The sequence below is a fragment of the Lycorma delicatula genome, chromosome 5, assembly GCF_047948215.1.
Source record: "Lycorma delicatula isolate Av1 chromosome 5, ASM4794821v1, whole genome shotgun sequence".
NCBI classification, from domain to species: Eukaryota; Metazoa; Arthropoda; class Insecta; order Hemiptera; family Fulgoridae; genus Lycorma; species Lycorma delicatula.
Genome location: NC_134459.1, coordinates 51,266,594 through 51,279,226, shown reverse-complemented (window position 1 = coordinate 51,279,226; position 12,633 = coordinate 51,266,594). Strand labels below are relative to the sequence as shown.

The following is a 12,633-nucleotide window of genomic DNA, read 5'->3' as shown; positions in this document are numbered from 1 at the left end:
TGGTATGGCTATACCTTTGGCTTAGGAAACATCGTCGTGGGTTGAAGATGAAACGGTGTACCCGAACCGACAGGTAACTCGCTTTAATCTTCTCTGGTGGTACCAGAAGATTAAATATTAATATAACGGAGAGCGTTGGTTCTTCCACTCCGCTCTACCGTTTCGTTATTCGCTTCAGCGCCTCAACTTCCTGGGTACGAAGCTCATTATCTATTTCAGTTACATCCATCTCAAGAATGTCACGGCAAAAAATGACTCCCCGGCTGGTATTTAGGGTCTTGTTGCATACCACACATATTTTTATGCCACCCATATTGTTGAAACGTATCAGAGATGGACTCTGCTCATCATTAAACGTTTCTATCAAAATCGTTCCGTCTCGCAATTTTCTGATGTTATTCGGAAAATAACCTGAACCCGTTACAACTTTGTTAATCAGGAAAGGTGAGACCTTATGGAGGGTGCCAACTTTCTGATTATTCCAAGAAAAACAAAACCAACATTTTTTTATATTTTATATATGATGCATTAGAATTTAACGTACCCTCTTCTCCAGGACTATTATCCCCATCGGACAAAACTGACCGAGGTGTTTTCACTAGACAAAAATTGGTGGTTTTCAGATGGACCAACAACCATCATAGAATTTATTTGTGGACTTGAAATTTTGGTCCCACGAATACCTGAGATATAACGGACCATCCTAGCAGAGCGCACGCGTACTGGAGCTAAAGCTAAATACAAGTGGGTTCGCCCAGGTACCCAGAGGACAACGTTCAAGACTCACTACGTAGAGCCATCCACCCATCGCCACGAAAATTTACATCTTGGGTTACGGTTGCGTCTAGTAAGGTGTCACAACACCACCGATTATAAGTGAAAGAAGAAAAAGTGTAAAATCTTGTTGTGTAATTGTGTAAGGGTACATGTTGTAATTTGTGTAGTGTTCTCGGTGTAGTGTGTGTGTATAGCGTAAGGTGTTCACCAACTCTGTGTGTAGTGGGAAGAAAAGCTACAGAGTCTAAGCCCGTGGGGACGTCAACCCACAAAGTCTTAAAGAATAAGGCTCCCTGTCGGGGTTCATTTTGAATAAATGAAACACAGGTCCGAGGACTTTTACATTATCCGCTTTTTGTCAATTGAAAAGGGAAAGCGTATTTAGAAGAATGAAACATATAAAAGCATTTTCTCTACCAATCGTCTCTACTAAATCAGTTTGATACAAATCATTAATACCTTATTTATACCTTTCAACTCTGCTGAACTCATCGGGAACTGTCTACGAACTTGCCTGTGTAGCTTTTTTCTCACATTCTGTTTAGCACTCATATTTTTATTATAAACTAGTTTTTATAACATTAACTTGCGCTAATATGTAACTTGCGCTTGTAAACTAATATGTAAAACTATACGAAATAATAAATATAACGAAACAGATCTATTTTTCTTTCAATTATTTATTGAAAGATTCTTGAATATACAATAGATATAACTTTGCAAATAGTATATATACAAGATAAAATTCTAATCCTCCAATCTCATGCCCAAATCATCAAAATAACTAATTATTGAAAGAAACATTTTTACAACATCAGCTTCATTGCTAAGACATTTCCCGCTCTTTATTAATTCAATCAACAAGAATGAAATTTTTTCTTTAATATACATATTAAATGGTGTAATTTTCTTCTTTTTTCTCTTGGAACGAAAGCGATGTTCATGAATCGCTGCTAATATCAGACTCAAATTTGCAAGCAGTCTCTTCAGTCCTCATCCATTTCCTCTGCAAACATATATTCGCTCTTGCCGAAGACGAACTCATTATTTCTTTAAAATACTCCAGCGATCAGTATAATTATTTAAAATATAAATATAGGAAATAAGGTATCTTCAAATATATATATATATATATATACATTTGAAAATACAAATGTAAAAAGTACTATAAAATAATTAACAATATAGAAGCCGTTAATGGTTCTGTTGTGCTTCTCAGATGAGATAGCAATGCTACCTCACAAGGAGAAAATTCCCATTAATGAAAACAATAGTATATCTGTCGCCCATAAAACAACAATTCTGGATGTTTTATTAAAAGATAAATTCTCTTGGAATGATAATGAAACCGTAATGTTTTGCTATGAAGTGCATTTATCAAACAACAAGCTTGTCGACATCGTTAAATTTATAATAGTTTTGCATACATATATTCCCATCTCAAGTATATGTCATCACAAGGGGCTTCTTCAAAAACTGAGAACAAAGTTTGTCAGGCCATTATTTGGCACCCATAAGTATGAATCATGAATAACCATATTTAAAAAATTAAATATTTTACTTTATCCTTGTGTTTATTTTTTTGAATGTACAATCATCGCTGAAAAGAAGTGGTTTATTTTTCAAAAATAAAAATATCCTGGTAATTTACTCTTGGCACAAACCTTCGTTGAGTCAGATGGTTTAGATAAATGTTTAAAATCACCAGGACGTCAACGCAACCCCAAAGCTGCTGTGGAACAACTCAGAGAAAGCTCTGCACGTAGTCCGAAGAAATCAACTCGAACTGTGTCATGTGAGACTGGCATTCCGAAAACGACTGTTTGGCAAGTATTACGTAGACGATTGCATATGAAGCCGACAAAATTGCTGGGCTGCAATTTTGTGCAGAAATGATCGATAGAACTGCAGACATACATTATTAGATAGTGATGAGTCAACGTTTCACGTCAGTGGCAAAGTGAACACCCGCAACTGGCGAATATGGGGTAGCGAAAACCCTCATGAAACTTTGTATCACATTCGTGATACCCTTAAGAAAATGTTTTTTGTCCCCTCAGCAAACAAACACTGTAAGGCCCGTTCTTGTTCCAAGAGGCACCCGTAAATGATATCGTTTATCTGGATATGCATCAAAATTCTCTAATTCTTCAGTTAGACGATAATGACCAAGATGGACATCATTACTATCAACAAGACGGACTACCTCAGTACCGCCTAGAATCCGAGATTTTCTTGTTACTCGATTCCCAGTGAGGTGGATCGGTCGTGAAGGATTAATTGCACGGTAACATCGCTCCCCAGATTTGACCATGCCAGATTTATTCTTATGGGATTTCATGAAAGATTGGGTTTACCTTTACCAGCTGATCTTGCTGAGCTAAGCCTTAGAATTAACGTCACAGCTGTAAAGGTAACGCCCGACTTGCAGTCTGCAGTCTGGAATAAAATCGACTTTAGGTGGACTGTATGCGCATTAAAATTGAACCCTTATAGAACCAAAATGAATGTTGGGTGACAAACTTTATATGTTTTTCTATGAAATGAAATCCTAATCGAATTTGTAAATGATCTCAACAAACTTTTATATGCTTTTAAATTTGTGAAGTCCTTTTTGAATCACCAGGTTTGTGTTCATATAACTTCAATTACGACTTCTGAATTGAGAGTTATTTTATAATTTTTTAATATCTTTATATATTTAGCCTAAAATTATTTCATATTTTCAGTAATTTATATGCACATTTACTTTTTTTTATTTAATAATTATTATGAGTGAATTATGAAATAAAATGTAATATTATGCACCGAACAGAATAAAAGATTTATTTACTAACCGCAACTATCAGATTACGACAACAGTTTTTATTATGACAATAGTTTTGGACTATTCAGGACAATATTAGTAATGGAAAATCTTTAATAGTCTCTTTTACAGAAAATTGTTGTTAATGGTTAATACAACAGAAGAAAGAATAGTTTTGGTAGTTCACCACACAAAGATGTTTGTACACATTTTTATATTGTCATAGTAAAGCTACGACCGGCTGGAATTACTGGTATTACAGAAAACTAAGTATACAATTTAAAAATATTAAGGGGAAAATGTGTTACAAATTTAGTAGACCCACGGATCCACAAATCAATCTTAGGTCCCATCTAATTTTTAATTTTCATCAATTAACTGAGGAATCGTGTTAATATTAGGTAGTGGTACAGTCATCTGTTGAATTAAAATCCCACGAATATATTATTAGAAACGTACTAGCAGTACGTAAAGGGAAAATTCATTTTATTGAATTTCTTCAAAAATGTTAATATTCAAGAACAACAAATAAAGATGAATCTCAATAATAATATGTCAAATGAATATTTTAGCTGTACATTTTATCGTATTACTGTCCACAAATATGTTACATAAGAGCAATATTCGCATCGAATTACCACAATTTAAATTACTTCAAAAGACCCTATCATACAAGCAAATTAAATTAATATAAAAAACCCGGTTTTTATCAATACCGGGTCGAAATCAATCGATGATTCCTTTCCTCGTAAAAACTACATTTACAATGTTAGTGTACATTATATTAAGCAAGATAGAAGTAGTAGTCGTATAATTAAATCACATTACAAGATTTCGATATCTGAACTCGGCTGCATCGACACAAACTATCCGAAAAGACCGAAAACTAAAAACTTTTCAACATCGAAGGAAACCCTCTTAATTTATTCCTATATTATTCACAAGAATTGGAACATATCAAAAAAATATAATATTTACTACATTTAATAAAATAACAGTAATATGATATACAAACTAACAAATCCTAAACTTAAAGTTATTACATTATAAAGCAAGCATCTTTGGATCTCTCTTAAAATGTTTATTTAAATATTGCTTTCTGAATGATGAATATATTTTATAATCAATTATCTCCTTATAAATTATAATTTAGTAAAAATTAGTTATCTGAAATCGAACCACCCACATTATTTTGAATAATCTGAAATCTATTTCAGTTTTCCTATACCTCTTCGAAGTCATCAAAATTTGTTTTAAAAAGAAAACAAAACTGCAATCGCCTGATGAGATTAAGGGTCTGTTATGACAGAAACGGTGTTGTTAACGGAATATACTATAACATCATGGAAACAGAGGTTTTCACGATACTTTTTTTAAGGAAAGCCTCAGCACCGTACTCGTCAAAACAACCTAAAGTTTACATTTTTAATAAACTTGGATAGCGTAAACGGCCGGAAAAAATACAAGAAAAATTAAACTACCAGGTTATAAATTATTCTACCAGATTATAATATAGTTCGTTAAGCGAAAAAATGCAACAAAAAAACGTCTGAAATTAGGTTTTAATCGTAAATGTCAAAAAAGTATTTTAATAGACAGTTATTTTTTTTAGTGTAAGTATGCTCACCTATAACTAGTGAAGAATTGTGCTAAATATGTTAATTATCAGGTGATAATTATGTGTAATAGCGGTCTGAAATCATTATTTGTCGATAATAAATATATAAAAATAGAGGAATAAGCTGTATTTTTTAATTAGTGACTTCAATTAAAGGTACTTTTGAATTTTATAATAATGATTAATAACGTTAAGGAACACACAAATAATTTTATGAGATAAGAAAATATGGATTTAATTATTCAAATCGGTTCTAATTAGACCAGACGAAAACAAAACATGAAAAATATCTTTTAATAGTAAATAATTTTGACAAATTACAAATTTTCTAATAATTTTTAAGATAATTTTTTAGTATTTAAATGTTTCGAATTCTGAGAAAAAGCAATCTTGATTTACAAATAATCGTTTCAACATGCAATCCGTCGTATTCTTTTCAACTGGTAAGTTACTATTTTCTTTAGATGTTATATTATGAATATATTAAAAATCGTTATATCGTATAAATTCGTACAATGCCTATATACTTGAATGAATGTTCGCGTATGTTCAACGCGGTACAAACGCGTATGTTCGCGTATATACCGATGTTTTTAATGAAACTTACATTTATCGGGATATCTGCACTATTGTATTAACAATAATACTTAAATAGAGATAATGTCATATTTTACGGGATAATTTTTGTACTATTTTGAGTAACTAATTACGTTGTGATTTGTAATCTGGTAGCTGTACGGTTCTTACCAGTAAAATTAAAAAAATAATTACAGGTTTCTTTTCAAGATCATTTATCATATTCGGGTAAATTTTTCTCGGCGTATCAATGATACAATAAGAAAATTTTATTGTACCAAAAACATTCCGTGGATAGCTGAGTGACGTAATTTTTCCTGGCGAACGCTACTATATGTACAACTAAAGTTACATCTGTAAATTGCTAAGATGCATTTTATCTTGGTGTTGAATCTGCGTTTTATATGAAACTTAAGAAAGATTTTACTTCGATCGCATTATTTAAATATGTACCAATCAACTGGATCGGTTTATTTTTCAAGGTGTACAAAATTATTCGTGAAATATTTATCGTAAGGCATTACCGTTCTTGAAGAAAAATGTATTATTAGCATTTACTTATTCAAGAAACACTTACTATGGGAAACAGTAAACGAGCAATTAAATTAAAAATGCAATCCGTCCTTAATTTTAGAAAATCTTTATTTAATTTTTACCTCCAGGTGCACTTTAATAAAAAATTTTTTACCGGAGGGAGGTAAATTTTGAAACAGTTACTCCAGTTAACTAAGTTAGCAAAGGAAGTTTCCTTTCTTTCGGAAGTGAAAAAAGGATTCCACTCTCTCCTTCAGGTTTTTGTATGATATAAAAAGTGAAAATTTATTTACGAAAAATTTTAGTCGATGAAATTAAAGCAAATAGTTACGAAAAAATTATAATAGAAATCGTTTTGAAATTTGAAACGCTATTTTTAAGGACAGTTTTTCCGATTTAATTGCAATAGAAGAATTTAGTAAATAAATATTTTATTTGATTAACATACGTACGCATTGTACACATCGCCTGGATAGTAAAATATTTGTGAGTGCAAGAATTACCCCCAATCAAATTACAAATTATTTTCGTACGAAATGTTAATCGGAATCCAGACAAAAAGTCTCGTACCGGGCATTAAACAAGTTCCGGGAGAAACAATCGAACAGTTAAGCTTGGATTTTTTAATACAAATCAAAATATCCATGTACATACAGACCGATGATTTCTTGAAATTCAAAAGCCATAGGCTAGAGTCGACGTCCTTTTACCATTATATGTACTGAACTTTAAGAAAGTTTAAAAGAATATATTTATCTATTATCAAGATACATTCAACGTTGAGCGAACAGTAAATTTTAAATCGATCGTATGTCATATTTAAATGCCTATTATTTCTTGTAGTAATATTTTCAATCGCTGAATATCAAGTTAACAGACATTTGCACGGTTCCCGATAACGAAACTAAAGTTAATTTTATTTTGAGTATTCACCAACCAAAATCGGGTTAACATATTAACGATGTACAGAAAATTTTTATTTTCATAGATAACGGAAATTTAATTTTTTCGTATTATCATCAGCAAAATTCAGTTTGTAATAAACAACTAAAACAAAGGTTATGGATTGTGGTAGAAAAAAGGAGACAATAGTTGTTTATATTCCGTTATACTCCCCGCTTTTTTTCTACTCTATTGTGTTTGTTTTTGTTAGTGTTCTTGCTTATGTTATTACTGGTTTTTTCCTGATTTTAATAAATCTGTAATACATAAATTTTTCCATCGGTACTTGTTCAGACGCCGTGATTAAATATAATATTATAACGGACACTGTTTCAGTTTCGATTTATTATTTTGAATATTTTGTAATCTTTTTATCTCTGTTTCCACTTACTGTATCAAAATGACTGGGTGGAGGTATTTCATTAGAGTATATGGATTTTATAAAAACGAGAGAAACGTCATTGAATATTTACAAGATTACATTATCATCTATCGTACTCGACCATATCAAAATGGATCTAACTTTAAATGAATCCTTTCAAACCGCAGACATGCGGGTACGATTACTTTTGAAATCGGTGTGTGTTAAAATAAGTGGTTAGCATCGTCACGTTTGTCGTTCAGTTAAATACTACTGCTTATATAATATGTTGGCCAAGTATTACAGTTGAAGTGAATTGCGATTCAACCTTCGTAAATTCGGTCCAGGGCATTTGTCTTATGAACGATGAGTGTTTCAAATTAAAACTTGTATCAAATTAAAAAATTTGTCTTCTCCCAGTCAATCACAGAACGGAAGGTTATCTCATTAACATTTATACTTTATATAAATTTCATATTATATCTAAGTTATACATCTATTTTTTTTTTTTTTCATTATTTAAACTCTCTTTTTATTTTGTCTTCAGTCATTTGACTAGTTTGAAGCAGCTCTCTAAGATTCCCTATCTAGTGCTAGTCTTTCATTTCGGTATGCCCCCTATATCCTACATCCCTAACAATTTGTTTTACATATTCCAAACGTTGCCTGCCTACACAATTTTTTCCTTCTACCTGTCCCTCCAATATTAAAGCGACTAGTCTATGATGCCTTAATATGTGGCCTATAAGTCTGTCTCTTCTTTTAGCTATATTTTTCCAAATGCTTCTTTCTTCATCTATTTGCCGCAACACCTCTTCATTTGTCACTTTATCCACCCATCTGATTTTTAACATTCTCCTATAGCACCACATTTCAAAAGCTTCTAATATTTTCTTATCAGCAGTACGATCGTTCAAGTTTCACTTCCATATAAAGCGACATTCCAAACATATACTTTCAAAACTCTTTTCCTGACATTTATATTAATTTTTGGTGTAAACAAATTATATTTCTGACTGAAGGCTCGTTTCGCCTGTGCTATTCGGCATTTTATATCGCTCCTGCTTCGTCCATCTTTCCCAAATAACAAAATTCTTCTACCTCCAAAGTCTTTTCTCCTCCTATTTCACATTCAGTGGTCCATCTTTGTTATTTCTACTACATTTCATTACTTTCGTTTTGTTCTTGTTTATTTTCATGCGGTAGTTCTTGCATAGGACAGCATCCATGCCATTCATTGTATCTTCTAAATCCTTTTTACTCTCGGCTAGAATTACTATATCATCAGAAAATTGTAGCATCTTCATCTTTTCACCTTGTACTGTTACTCCGAATCTAAATTGTTCTTTAACATCATTCACTGCTAGTTCTATGTAAAGATTAAAAAGTAACAGGGTTAGGGAACATCCTTGTCGGACTCCCATTCATAGAACTCCCTTAAACACATCATCTCTCTGTTTCATTAAAAAACTGAAGCATAAGTCCATTAATATATCAATTTGTGCCAATCTATACAATCCGAAACAACAGGACATGTTTAGTAACTGAATATTGCTTGTTTTTAAATAGACATAGCAAATTATTGAATTAAAATATTAACTATTTGTCTGTCTTAACATGAAAAACGTTATCACTGGACAACCCTGTGTACAAACCCACCGGGTTAGTCTAGTGGTGAAAGTGTCTTGGCAAATCAGCTGATTTCGAAGTTGAGACTTTTTACGGTACAAAATATACATTTCACTCACTCACATAGTGCATTTAATAAATATAATAAAAAGCATTAAATCCACTGACTATTTGATGATTGTTTTTTTTTTTTTTAATTAACTTCTACGGTATGGATTTAACAAAACAATTTAATAAACAAAAATAATGTATGAGGTAACTTTTCTTTAATGTTTTTTTTTTTTCATTAAAAACAGGGACAATAGTCTACCCGGCTTTTAATAAAATTATTACGTGATTTACTGCCTGAGAATTCATTTTAATGAATATTTTCTGATGAAAATTAAAGCAAATTAATTTTACAATACTTTTGAACATGATTTAAAATAGAATAAAAACAGGGTTCCACCCTACACACAATAATTTTATTCTGATTTATTCAGTGAAGATATATTTTATTAAAACATTACAGCAAAAAAATTAAAAAAATAAAAGGTTGTTTTGTAATTTTTACATAGGCTTCCTTCTGGGATACACACAGGATGTCAGGAATAGAATTATGCACAGAAGTTAACATTTAGGGTCATTACATCAGAATCATATGTCAAAAATGTTTTTTGTTTATCAACCCTTAAAATATATTAATAATACTTAGAGTACATTTTTAAGTATTTCAATAAAAAGAAGTATTTTACTAAAAAATTTATAACGGTGTCCACATTAATTCTTTAATCATTATACCTGTGTAATTTTATATTTTTTAACGCTGTTTAGTTATAAAAAAAATTTGAATTATTTTATTATGGGCAAAATGAAATCTTGTTTTTTAAATGCAATTAAAAATAACAAAACTACGGTAGAAATCTTTAAGAGTAGACTACTTGAGTCACGAGTCTTTTCTGATTTCCTCCATTAAGAAACAAAAAAAAAATAATGTTACAAATACAATGATAGAAAAATAAATTTAAGTTTTATTATTTAAAAATAATTTACAAGTAATAAATAACAGTATAATAATGAAAATCATAACGTTAAAAAATAAAATCATTGATTAGGTGTAAACAAAACCATATGATGTTTATTTTAATTTTATTTTACACAAGTAATGTTAAGGTTCATGTGAGGTTCAAATCCTAGTAAAGGATAGTTGCTTTTATATAGATCTGAATACTAGACAGTGGATACCGGTGTTCTTTTGTGGTTGGGATTGCACCTCATTTACTTGTCATACACATCATCCTGATCTCATGGCAGGGAGGGTTTTCCTTACTGTGCACTAGTTGAACACATAGCGACATACACATTAAAGACATAATGTTTAAAAATAATATTACTCTCAACACAGTGATATAGTACATAAATAATTATTTATTTTATAATCAGTATTGATTATGTCAACTTTAATTCTCATCGAAGTGAGTAGTGAACTATATAATTTTCAATTCACTTTTATTATCTATTCTATTTTGTTAACTTTAACATTCAGAATTAATAAAAATTTAAAGTACATTAAAATAACAGCTACAATAAAAAATGTTTAGCATATTAGTAAAGGTTTCCTCAGTTGACATTACAAAGGAGTTATAGATCAGAGACTGGACCTGATTATTAGTATATTCTCCTGCACAGAGAGAAAGTTGTCTTAGGGCCATCCTAATTAACTGATTCTTGATGAAAGTAAATATCATTTTACCTATTTATAATTATTATCAGATGATACCTCAAAAGACCCACTAAATAATAATCAGTGAAGTATTGAAATATAAATGTGCGTTACAAAATATAACACATCATAATTAATTTCCAAACAATAACAGAGGTAATTGCTTTGCCATATTAACTGTCATAGAATTGTATATATGCAGTAATTTAATTAATATACATACAAATTTAATTTATACATAAATATATACATATGGATGTTATAGAATGTTAATTTATAACTTAGGCATGTTTTTTTTTTTAAGTATAGAATGTTCCAATTTGTATTATATTTTCTGTTACAGTGATTATGTGTGTTTTACTTGGAGTATGGCTAATGTCATCTTCTATTGAAGCAATTCCAATGCCAGCTGGAACTGAAGAAATACTTGATGATTTTGTATCTGCAAAGCGCTGAAATGAAATAAAGAAATAATTAATTTCATGTAGAAATATTGCTAGCATTACTTGTATATTTAAATTTAAAAAATATGATCATGAGGTAAATTTTCTTCAGGTGTAGGTGTTTTGTGTAATTATTGATTAGTAATCACTATGTATCAAATATTAATACAATAAACATGTCATTTTTATTCACCTAAAATCTAATGTTATTTTATTACTTTACCTTGTAAATTGGTGTTAGATGATATAGAGGGTTAGCCACCCACTTTCCCATGCAAACATACTCAAAAAATACTGTTTGATATAAATCAAATATTACTTAATATATGCAACCCATGACCCCATTATTATATTATTTTTATTTTTCATGTAAATATGACTTGCAAGAAATGATACAGGCTTGCCAAAAAACAATATGTACATCATCATATTCATATTACAACCAAAATGGAAAAAATGGATCAACAGGAAAATAACCATTAATAATATAAATAGATTTTATTCTACCCTATCCACAATGTTACCTTAATCAAAAGTAAAAAGGAAAATAATTTAAATGAAAAAGGTGCAACATTTATGGACAAAAAATTAGAGTAATGAGTTAAAAAATAATAATTTATAAGAAGTTGGTAATAAGTGTTCCCAGTAGGTGGATATACAATCTAGCTTAACTCTTATCACATGTGCAGTAAAATTAACTTTCTAGTAGCAGCACAACTTGTTGTTTATTAATCAACGATCGGTTAGTTCATCAGAAAGCTGAGAATAGGATGAAAACTGAACTGTAAGAGAAATTAATACTTTGCTTGTAACTTGGTCGATTAACATACACAAAAACACTGAGGTTATTCCTAGTAAATTACAGGATGAGAAACCGGATTCATTAGCTAAACAATGATATTCATGATTTACAGAAGTTGAATGTAATAGTTCAAGAAAATTTGAATTTGAAAAAGAGGTAGAAAAACGAAAAAAATTCTGTGCTGATTAGGAAAACTGTATATCTGAAAGATCTTGTATGCAGAGAAATAATCTTATGTTAAAGATCTCATATATTTGTAGAATGCTGACTTCTGTTGTGTTGTTAAGGGTTGTATGTGAATGAACTGAATAGCCCGAACATTTTTAATATAAATTTTAAACATTTGTCATGTGCAAAAAAGACAAAATTCCATTAATTACCCACCTACCTCCTGGATGAAGGAAACTAAAAAAAATTCTGGAAAACTAAGAGTTTGGTTGTCA

General features: G+C 30.5%; 1 long non-coding RNA gene across 1 annotated transcript; it reads left to right on the top strand.

Annotated features, from left to right (window-relative positions):
- Nucleotides 1–5,521: 5,521 nt before the first annotated feature.
- On the top strand, nucleotides 5,522–11,587 carry LOC142324425 (uncharacterized). Its single transcript, XR_012756282.1, has 2 exons — nucleotides 5,522–5,644; nucleotides 11,289–11,587. It is a non-coding gene; the product is annotated as an uncharacterized LOC142324425 (long non-coding RNA).
- Nucleotides 11,588–12,633: the final 1,046 nt, after the last annotated feature.